This window comes from Plecotus auritus (genome assembly GCF_963455305.1).
Source record: "Plecotus auritus genome assembly, chromosome: 4".
Lineage (NCBI taxonomy): Eukaryota > Metazoa > Chordata > Mammalia > Chiroptera > Vespertilionidae > Plecotus > Plecotus auritus.
This window is the reverse complement of record NC_137775.1, coordinates 105,503,256-105,514,690: the sequence shown is the minus strand read 5'-3', so window position 1 is coordinate 105,514,690 and position 11,435 is coordinate 105,503,256. Positions and strand designations below refer to the sequence as shown.

The 11,435-nt window shown below is 44.3% G+C and overlaps 2 pseudogenes across 2 annotated transcripts; both read left to right on the top strand.

The window, feature by feature from the left end:
• Window positions 1-1,809: 1,809 nt before the first annotated feature.
• LOC308246770 (protein SPT2 homolog) lies at window positions 1,810-10,103 on the top strand (annotated as a pseudogene). The gene is made up of 2 exons: window positions 1,810-2,328; window positions 9,335-10,103. The product of its transcript is annotated as a protein SPT2 homolog (transcript).
• Window positions 10,104-10,193: 90 nt separating this feature from the next.
• On the top strand, window positions 10,194-10,746 carry LOC308246769 (protein SPT2 homolog; annotated as a pseudogene). Its single transcript has one exon. The product of its transcript is annotated as a protein SPT2 homolog (transcript).
• Window positions 10,747-11,435: the final 689 nt, after the last annotated feature.

The following is an 11,435-nucleotide window of genomic DNA, read 5'->3' as shown; positions in this document are numbered from 1 at the left end:
TTGAAATAAGGGAATATTCAAGAAAATCTAATTGTACAAAAGGCTGTTCCTAAAGTATTAACCAAAATTTCTATTTGTAGTTCATTTCATGGTAAAATTGCTTAACATGCAATGAACCTAAAGCAGTCATATTTTTGTGCAAAAAATTAAAATTTAAAGTTATCAAGGCTGCATTATATTTTCCAAAAGCCTCCTAATAATTAAATCAAAAAAAGGGGGGATAGTGGAGTAATATTATGTAAGAAAAAATACCTTGTAAGTAAATTACATCTAGAAAAATTTTTACTTTGAAAATTAATTTTCATTTGTTATGCTAACAGCAAGACACCCATGAAAAACACACATGGTGTCAAAATAAGCCAAAGGAAAATTATTTGGGCAAAAATAAAAAGGATCCCAAGTCAAATTTATAGAAAAGACACCTTTATTAACTTTTGGTCGAGAATATGTTTGTATATTTTCAGAAAAAAACTCCAGGACCATATGGATTCCTGCAACAGAGAGGAATTAGCAGGAAATAATTCAGCCATGAAGACAAGAGGAGACAGTCGTTACCTGTGGGCTTGGGAAACCCACGGGAGGAGCCGGGTCACTACTCCCTCTCTCGGTTAAAGCCCACTCCCGCTTAAAAACAGAAAGGGAGGAGATGCCGGGGGCCATAAAAGAAGAATTTGGTCTTACTTCCTGGTCAGCCCTACTTCCTGATTGAGCAAGGACAAAGCAAGGACAAGGAAAGCCCACGCACCCAAGGGCCAGAAGAACCCCCCATATCAGAATAACCGATCAGCTAGGACAGATACCCAGTCCCCAACCAATCATCCCATGGCAACTCCCTATCCTACCCCTCCCCTCTTGAGTGCTTATATACCGCAACACTCGAATAAAAAAACGAGGCTTGATTAGGAACCTTGTCTTGCCTCCGTTCTTCGCGTTCCTTGTTTGTTTCATTCTCTTAGGTGGTTCCTGCGTGCCCTCGTTGCTGCCCCGTGGGCCGGGGCACCTAGGCATCTTATGTGTTTTGTTGCCATTGCACATTTTCTTTGATTATATATTTCATATACTGTTTTAAAGGATATGTATTTATATGCATGTTATATCTCTCTTCCTCTCTGAAATAAATAAAAAAGATATTAAATGAGTAAGATTATTGATTGTTAGTAAAAAATCAATATGAACTTTTGTTTCTTCACCATATAAGCAAGTATTTAGACATTTTGGGAGTACATGTCTATCACCATTTTCTGAACTAAGACTTTTAAAAATATATGGTAATACTGATTTTCAGAGAGAGAGGAAGGGAAAGGGAGAGAGAGACTGAAACATTGATGAGATAGAGATATCACTTCAATCAGCAGCCTCCTGCATGCCCCCTTCTGGGGATTGAACCCACAACCCTGGCATGTGCCCTGACAAGGAATCGAACCAGCAACCTCTTGGTGCCTGAAAGAATACTCAATCCACTGAGTCATACCAGCCAGGCAGAACTAAGATTTAACAATTAAACTAAAGTAACTTATTCTCAATTGAATGATTATGTCAATGAATGTGGAACAATCTACTAATTTATCTTGTGGATGTAAAACTTTTATTTAAAGTTTCAAAGGTGGGAGCGCAGCATTGGACTTGTAAGGATATAGGCTGCTTGAGGAAGGGGGCAGGCAGACCGCCTGGACAGCGCTGGAATTGGTCATGCTGAGTAGAGGTAGGAAAGAGGCGGCCAGCCAGTTCATTTGGCTGCAGCTGGCCACTGGGTAAGATGTGCTTTCACTCCTCTCTGAGAGCTGGCCCATTCTATCCAGTTTGGTCAACATGGATTTTAGGGAAATTCTCATGATAGCTTCTAAAGGACAAGGAACCAACAGCATACCGAAAAGGTATAGTTTGGCAGTGGGTCCTCCCAAAAAAGACTCAAAAGTTAAGGTTGTCCAATCAGCAGCATACAAGCTTTTCTCAGAAGAAAAGTGGATGAACTCGGACAAAAAGCCTTAGCGAAAAAAAGGAGAAAAGAAGAACTAGTGAAAAACTGAATTGAGCGAAAACATGAGAAGAAAGCAAGAGCTATGGCCAAGAGGACAAAGGACAATTTCCATGGTTAAATGGGATTCCTGTTGAGGAAAAGTCAAAGAAAAGACAGGCAATGGGAAGCCACTAGTCAGGGAACAGACCAAGAGTATGAAACAGAAGAAGAGGAAGCATTCTTAGAATAAAATCAAGCGGCATCAGAGCAAGAACCTCCTCCCAAAGTTGAAAGTAAACTAAAGGTCCCCCTTAAAGTGCCCCACCATCATGAAATTCACTGACCTACTCAAGCTGGCTGAGAAAAAGCAGTATGATGTGAGAGTCCCATGTCCCGCGTGGTTCTGGGTTTGGGATCTGGAGAAGGGCCATGGGCAAATGATGAGACAAGACAAGAAATAATAATGTGGAAATAATGGGGGCCAGGCAGAGAGTCCAATGCAAGGGCAAGGACTTCACTGGTGCCCAGGACCTGCCAGACTTTTATTCAATTTTAGATACACATATTGCCTTTAGGCAGGCAATTCTGGTAACAGACAGACAATCTTAAAGGTCAGTAAATATTAGTAAAGCTTTACTTTGAGACTATTTGGTCATGAAATTGCTTGAGCCCATTGTCTCAACTAAACAATCAGTGCATAGCTTTGGCCTTTGCAAAAGGGAAGGCAATGGGTAGCTTTCAACATCTCCTTTTCTTTTTCTTAATAAATATTGAAAAGTGAATGCCACCTGAAGGGGTCAAGTCCTTTTAAGACTCTTCATTCTGCATCTGCAGACTAGAAATAAACATAAGACAAGCAATAGTGGTTATGCTGAGAGGCAAATGTAAGGAGATCCAGTGGAAGAGATTAAATTCTTTCAAGTCTTTTTTAAATTGCTGCCAGGCATCTAAGGAATTAATTTCTAAGTTTGCCTGGGATAATGTACAATATGGTGTTGTAATTCTAAAATATCAAGGGTTGTATTACCTTTACCCCAAGCACCAAGAAAGTGATTTTTTATTGATTCCCAATAGGGAACAGGGGTTGGGGTAGTAACACAAATCTGGGGAAAAATTATAATGACACTACAAAGATATTCTTTGCTCTAAGCTGTGGATTTTATCACCCATCCACAAGACTGTAGACTTTAATGCTGATAATTCTATCTCAAAATGGCTGTCAATTCTTTTTTGTATAGACAGGTCTTAGTTACATTTTCCTTAACTGGTTGTACAAACTGAGAAGTTTGAACAGTTTGTACCATGGATGAAGCAGCAATGCCCACAGAAGTAAGTAACATTACGAGGGCAAAGAGTCCTGCAATTAACATTCCAGGAAATCTTTTTTGTCTTTTTAAGATTTTTACCAGATCATGTAATAGTTAATAGGTTTGATGAGATTCCCAAGGCTCGGTTAGGTTAGTAGGAAACTAAGCGAAAGCTGGTTGTTTTAACATCATGAGGGAATCCTTTTGGAATGTAGAATTAATACAACGGGATAGTGTGCAGCCTGTGCACGACACCGCATACACATGGCTTGTAATATTAAGTTGCATCTGGATGGGGCCTGAGAGGAGTACAAACAGATCAAATACACAGGCGGTGGCAAATACTGTCTTATTGGGAGTTCCCCATAAGGTACGAATGGAATTATCTGAGCTATAGTTAAAACTATACCATTTAATATGTGCAAGTGCAGCAGCTAATTTCCATTGCGTATTTTGTAGGGGCCAATTGTCATGTTGAAATTGAGATCCAACAAATCCTCCTCCATGCCATGAAATGGAGTGATTAGCTTCAACATATAGATAGGATGCGTTCCCCTTCCATTTTGGGGTGCGATTGTTACTATATGCAGACCCATAGGGGCTCCAATCCACAAAGGAAAAACTGTTATTAAGTTTGCTGCTGGTGGGGTGGTCACTATAACAGTCTTGCCAATTAATTTCTTCCTCGGTGGGGTGCCATTAATAAGACTTTTTACATAATGGCTTAGTGGGGGGTGTTTTAGTAAAGTTACATTTTCTGCACCTCTCCCCAGAGCAAGTAGTGATAGTAGATGTATTTGGGCTTTTGCTTCCCCCTCCTTTGGTGTCCATGTTAGCCAGAAGCCTCTTTTTAATTTTACACACAATGGAGCTGTGGTTTGGTTCTGTGTCATACAAAAGGGAAACTGGGTGGCGACACCCATGTAATTATACTTTGCCCATATACTTCCTTGCCCCACCCATGTTCCTCCTGGGTCACCAATGTGTTTGGTGTTATTGGTGACTACATTAGGCAGGGGATCAACCCACGTAAGGGGTCTTACCCATGGAGGGTCAGGAACATAAGTCCAAAATACTTCCCCATTTGCCTAATTTGGTAGCATTACCGCACAGCTGATGACTGCTAGCAGGGCAAGAAAGACAGTCTTAAGCATTCTTGGGGTTCTGGTCTCCTTACAAATTCGCTCAGCTTTCTGGACCGTCTTCTTCACCATCCCCCAGGTGACCTCTGGGCTATTTGTCTCATTCTCCTCCCACTCCTTATCTTCAGTGGGTTGCTTGGGGCTGCTGCTATCTGCGGCTAGGGTAGTCGATTGTCTGCAGCTGTAAGGCGTGGCTCCAGGTGCAAGGTCCTCATTAACCTAGCCAGTTGACACTGGCTGGCATTGAAACCAACCAATGAGAACCACATCTGGGTGTTGTGGGGAGCCAATGGCTGTCTAGGAGGCAGAGCTTTTGACGCTGGCATAGGAACCAACCAATCAGAACCAAATTGGCCAGCAGAGGAAAGCAGTTGGGGACGACATCAGGCCTGCAGGAGAGGGCAGTTAGGGGTGATCAGGCCGGCAGGCAGAAGCAGTTAGGGCAATCAGGCAGGCAGGCAGGCAGGTGAGCAGTTAGGAGCCAGTGGTCCCAGATTGTGAGGGGGATATCTGACTGCCATATAACCCTGGATATCCCTGGGGTCAGGCCTAAAATGGCAGTCAGACATCCTGCAAGGGGTCCCCAATTGAGAGGGTGCAGGCTGAGTTGAGGGAATCCCCCCTCTGTGCACGAATTTCGTGCATCGGGCCTCTAGTATTAAATAAATTTGTCATTTCTCCTGTAGAGATCTTCAGATAAGGTCTTAACCAGTTAATGTCCCCTAATAATTTTTGGAAGTCATTTAAAGTTTTAAGGCAACCTTATTTCCACCTTTTGAGGCCTAATATGTTGGTTTTCAATTATGGTTCCCAGATATTTGAAAGGCATTTCTTTCTGTACCTTTTCTGGAACAATTTTTACATGGCCAAAGTCTGCTTTTCCCATGGACTTGCTGAGAGCAAGTCATCCATGTAATGAATAATGTAACATTGGGAATATTTGTCCCTTAAAGGCTGAACAGCTTGAGCTACATATTTTTGACACTAGGTGGAGCCATTGGCCATTCCTTGAGGCAAAACTTTTCATTGATATCTTTTCATAGGTTCTATATTATTAATAGCTGGCACTGAAAATGCAAATCTCTGTTTATCTTGAGGTGCCAAGGGAATGGTGAAGAAACAATCCTTTAGATCTACTACTATAAGAGACCAATCTAGAGGGATTTGAAAAGGTGCTGGGAGTCCAGGCTGTAAAGCTTCCATGGTATGCATAGCAGTGTTAACCACTCTAAGATCATGTAACAATTGCCATTTTCCTGTTGCCTTCTTAGGTATCTATACTAATAAAAGCCTAGGTGGCCCTCCTGTGCAACGTCGTCACAGGCGGCCGCCGCCACAAGGTGGCCATATGCACAGTGAAAGCGGGGCCCAGCGGCTGCTCCATGCGGTGAGGCCTGGGGGTCCCACGGCTCTGTGCAGTCCAGAGGAGGCAGGTCCCAGCGGAGTAGGTGGGTTGAGGCAGGGGAGTGCAGTTGTGGGCAATCAGACCAGCAGGGGAGGGCAGTTGTGGGTGATCAGGCCGGCAAGGAAGGGCAGTTGGGGGCAACTGGGCCGGCAGGGGAGCAGTTAGGTATCAATCAGGTCAGCAGGGGAGCGGTTAGAGGACGATCAGGCTGGCAGGCAGAAGCGGTTAGGGGTAATCAGGCAAGCAGGCAGGCAAGCGGTTAGGAGCCAGTGGTCCCAGATTGTGGTTCCACAGGGATCAGGCCTAAATCAGCAGTCGGACATCCACCGAGGGGCCCCAGATTGGAGAGGGTGCAGGCTGGGCTGGGGGACACCCCCTCCCCTCTGTGCACGAATTTCATGCACCGGGCCTCTAGTAGTAAATATGGGTGTATTCCAAGGACTATTGGAAGGCTCTATGTGGCCAGCCTCTATTTGTTCCTATATTAATTCATGAATATGACCTAATTTTTTCTTGGTTAATGGCCACTGATCCACCCATATAGGTCTATCATCTTTCCATTGTATAGGATCTGCATGAGGGTGAGGAGATTGAGCAGTGACCACTCCTCAAAAGGTTGATATCCTAGTCCTCGTCTTCCTGGGTTCCCTTTGGCTTGGATGGGTTCTTTAATTCCATGATTATTTTTTTCCTAAGTTTTGACCAGTCTAATATTCCATCTGAGTTATTAACTGCTGTCCTTTGCCGGTAATAATAAAAGCTTATAAACCTTCTAAAACATCCCGGCTCTATAAGTTGACTGCAATCCCAGATACTATGTAAGGCTGAAACTGTCCTGTCTGTCTTTCATCTTGCCACCTTAACACAGCAGCACTGTGTTGTGTATTATCAGGAATTCCGACCCCATGATAGAGCTTATAGCTTCTACCATGGACCGACTTGGAGGCCAGAATTCTTTGCTGATAATGCTGACATCCCCTCCAGTGTCTACTAAACCTTTAAACCATTTTCTCTCTATTCTTAAATTAATCATAGGATGGGTTTTGCTAATTTCATGTATCCAATAGATATCTGAGCTTCCAAATCCTTGTGTTCCTCTTTTCCTATTTATAGCTTTGCCTTGCTGAATAAAAGGTAGAAGTAGTATCTGAGCAATTCTTTTTCCTGAAGTAATTGGCATAATATGATTACATTCTAATATTACCTTAATTTCTCCCTCATAGTCTGAATCTATGACTCCAGGCAGAACAGTTAGTCCTTTCAGAGTTTTTCCACTTCTCCCTAAGATTAATCCTAAAGTTCTTGCTGGCACAGGTCCCCAGATTCCTGTAGGAACAGCTTGCCGAGCCATATCGGGGGTCAAATTGACCGCTATAGTACTGTTAAGAACTAGGCTCCCTGGAATGGCTCAGATGAGGGAGTCCACTGTAGGCCTTGCAGGGCAAATTTCCCCTATTGATGACAGGGCTGGGGGGCCATTTCCCTGAGGTTGGCTATTCCCTATGTCTTGATCTAATGGCTGCCCATTTTTATGAAATTTCCATCTATGTTGACCAACCCAATGGTTTCCCTTCTGACTTCTAGGACACAGAGAAGTTTGATCTGTGTTGATTGAATTGGGAGGCAGAATGCTCACGCCTTTCCCTAGATCGCCACCTTGTGTCCTTCTTGGTTGCCTACATTCTTTTTTAAAATGTCCTGTTCCTCCACAATTATAACACCTTTTATTCCCCACGGTTACAGCGGCTGTGAGGAAGTATGCTTGAAAAGTGCCTGACCCCACATTCTGACATGCTCGAATTATTTCTGTAATGGTACTATTTTTTCTCAGAGGTGTCAGGCATTTTTTACAATCAGCATTGGCATTTTCATAAGCTAATTGCTGAATTAACATGTCTCCTGCTGTTTCATGTTGAATCTGGCATCTCACTGCTTGAGTGAGGCAAGCCACAAAGTCAGAAAATGACTCTGTAGGCCCCTGCATACATTTACTAAAAGCTCCCTCAGGGTCCCCTTTTGATGGTAAAGCCCACCAAGCTCTTCTTCCACAAAGTCTAATTTGCTCATATGCCTGTTGCACATAATTTAGCTGATTTTGCAGGTCATTATATTGTCCCAGTCCTGTCAGCATTTCATAAGTTATTTGAGCATTCAGCCTGCAGTTTGCATGGGCTTGCTCCTGACATTTTTCCAAAAATCCTCCCTTGCATAGTAAATAATCTCCTCCATCCAGAGTTGTGCAAGCCAGAGAATACCAATCATAAGGATCTAAGAATGCTTCAGAAATATTAGTCATAATTTCTCCGGTAAAAGGAGCTGTAGGACCATTCTGAACTATGCTTTTACTCAAGGCCTTTATCATTTTAAAGTCAAATTTTTCATGCTGTCTTATTATATGATTTGGGAGCTGTGGGTCAGCTACTTGTATAATAGGAAAAGCAAGTTGGTCCTCCACCCTCATGTCCTTTAATCCTTCTCAGATAGCTCTTTGCATAGGTGATTCTATTAATGGTGAATTAAATGTTTCAGGATTAGGACATGGAGGTGGAGGTGGCCATGAAGGCCATTCCTCCAATTTTTCTTTTTGCTCCTCTTTAGGAGTAGAGGGTGCAAGGGGAGGGAGTTTATCCTCTTTTGTTTCTCTAAAAGGCTCTAGCAAATGCAATACCATGTTCCACAAGGAGAAACAATTTGGAGGCAAATTTTTCCCCTGCTGCTGAGGTTTTTTTCAAGTTATGACTAACTCTTGCCCAACATTCAACATCTAATGTACCTTCTTCAGGAAACCAGGGATTATGTTCTATAATAACACACAAAAACTATAAGAGAATACTTTCTGACACTTTAATTCCTTTATCCTTAAGCATGCAAACCAAAAGTCTACAATAAAGCTTCTCCCCTTTTGACAAATTCTGCTCCATTAGCCTGGCTAAAAAAAGACATTCCCACCCTACTTACAGATCGCAACTTCTGCAGTTGGCTGTGGGCTTTGCATGCGGCAAATTTCCCCACCTCTCCGGTGAATTTTTTTCCCCACCTTGCTGGTGAAACTTCATTTTTCTGCTCTAGGCAAATATTCTTCTCCAGACATCCATCATTCAAGGTGCCAGATGTGAGAGTCCACATCCCATGTGGTTCAGGGTTCGGGATCTGGAGAAGGGCCATGGGCAAATGGTGAGACAAGACAAGAAATAATAATTTGGAAATAATGGGGGGCCAGGCAGAGAGTCCAGCACAAGGGCAAGGACTTCACTGGTGCCCAGGGCCCGCCAGGCTTTCAATTTTAGATACACATATTGCCCTTAGGCAGGCAATTCTGGTAACAGACTATCTTAAAGGTCAGTAAATATTAGTAAAGATTTACTTTGAGACTATTTGGTCAGGAAATTGCTTGAGTCACCATTGTTTCGACTAAACAATCAGTGTATAGCTTTGGCCTTTGAAAGAGCTCAAGGTTCACGAGCTTTCTGCATTCCTTATTTACACTTTTCTGATAGGGAAGACAATGGGTAGCTTCCAACAGTATGAACCAGTGGAAATCAAGGTAGTGAAAAAAAACCCAGAAAAGTGGCCTATGACTGCACAGAACTTAGGGAGTGAAAACTTCTTGAATGAAGACATATGAAAAAGAAGCCCGAAGCAGATGCAAGACTACCTCTGACCAAAACGGTGCCCTCTCAGACAGAAAGTATAGGCATAAAACCTAGCAGAGTTTCCAGGGACAAGCATCCTTCTCCCAAAGGTACTCCCATTCCTTGTGCTGAGAAGAAATCCAGACCCAGCACAGATAATAAGAAACATTTAGGTTTGTTTTCATCCAAATCCATGCCAGGAGAGAGGACCAAAGTAGGATCTAGCAACTGCTCCCAAGCCTCAATTCGGAAGGGCCATGACAGGCCTGTTTACAATGGGGCTGGAAAGACCCACTTGAGCACCTTTTCACCAAGTGTTCCAAAGACTTCTGCTAAAGGGACTCAGAAATCTGTTACTGAGCACACAGCCAAAAAATCTCCTCTCCATCCTAGCCATTCCAGACCTGGACCTGTGGTCTCCCCACATAAGGCTAAGAGTCCAGGTGTCAGGCAGTCAGGCAGCAGCTCCAGCCCAGCTCCTGGGCAGCCCATCACAGGGAGTCTTCGGCCTATGGTTAGTTCTGGCTCCATAGCCCAGGCACCAGAATGGCAGCTCCAGCTCAGGACCTGAGCACTCGATCAATCAGTGGGACCAAGAGGCCAGCCAGTGACTTAAATCCTCCTGGAAGGACAGTCAGCAGTATAGGTGGCTCTGGATGACCTATCAGTGGCCCAGGTGGTTCTAGGAAGTCAGTGGTCAGTTCTGGTGACTCTGGGTGGCCTGTGCACAATCCACATAACTGACGACCAATGAGTGGCTCAGTGCCCCCCAGGCGGTTAGTCAGTGGCTCTGGGCGATCAGTAAGTGGCAGTTTCAGCTAGACAGACTGTCAGCAGTTCAGGCCCTAGAAGACCAGTGAGCAGCTTGGGACCTGGGTGAATAGTTAGTAGCTTAGATCCCCCCATAAGCCCAAATGCACTTTTGTCTCAGAAACAATATCTTCTAAGAATATCATTACCCAGCCCACCAATGGACAGATGAATGGAATGAAGCCTTCTTTAGCTGGCTATAGAGCTGCCCAACGTTCTCAAGGGTTTCCCTTCCCTGGTGGTTACAAAAGACAGTGAGAATATGTAGAGGAGGAAGATGAGAACTATGACTCCAAAATGGAAGATTTTATCAAAGATGAAGGAGAATCTCAGGAAGAAATATCTAAGCACATTCTTTGGCTATGACCAAAAAAAATACAAAGATAAAGAAGCAAAGAGTTTAAGACCAGGTATGCAAGAGGACTTAGAGGAAATGAGATCGGAGGAAGAAGCAACAAAATGCGGAGAGGTCAAGAAGCTGAAAAGACGTTAGCTGCTGCTTTTATTTATTTTTGTGAAACACTGGAGACACTCTACTGCAAAGAAGTCCTGCCTTTGGACTGAAGAAGCCCATTATAATTTTAGATTTACTAGTGGCCCAGTGCATGAAATTCATGCACAGGGGTGGGGGGAGGGTGTCCCTCAGCCCGGCCTGCACTCTCTCCAATCTGGGACCCCTTGGGGGATGTGCGGGATCGGGCCTATGCTGGCAGTTGGACATCCCTCTCACAATCCAGGACTGCTGGCTCATAACCGCTTGCCTGCCTGCCTGCCTGCCTGATTGCCCCTAACTGTTTCGGCCTGCCAGCCCGATCACCCCCTAACCACTCCCCTGCTGGCCTGATTGACACCTAACTGCTCCCCTGCTGGCCTGATCACCCCCAAATGCCCTCCCCTGCCGCAACTTGCCTTCTCCGCCGGGACCCACCTCCTCTGTGTGAGGCGGAGGAGATGCTCGACCCGCAGGCCTCACCACACGAAGTGGCTGCTGCGCCCCACCTCCTCTGTGCACTTGGCCATCTTGTGGCAGCCATCTTGTGGCAACGTCACGTGCGAGGGCCACTTAGGCTTTTATTAGTATAGATACTTGGATCCTCAAGGACAAGGAATGGATACTATACACCGAGTGGCCAGATTATTATGATCTCTGAATGCATAATACTCTCCAGCCAGCCTGGCCAG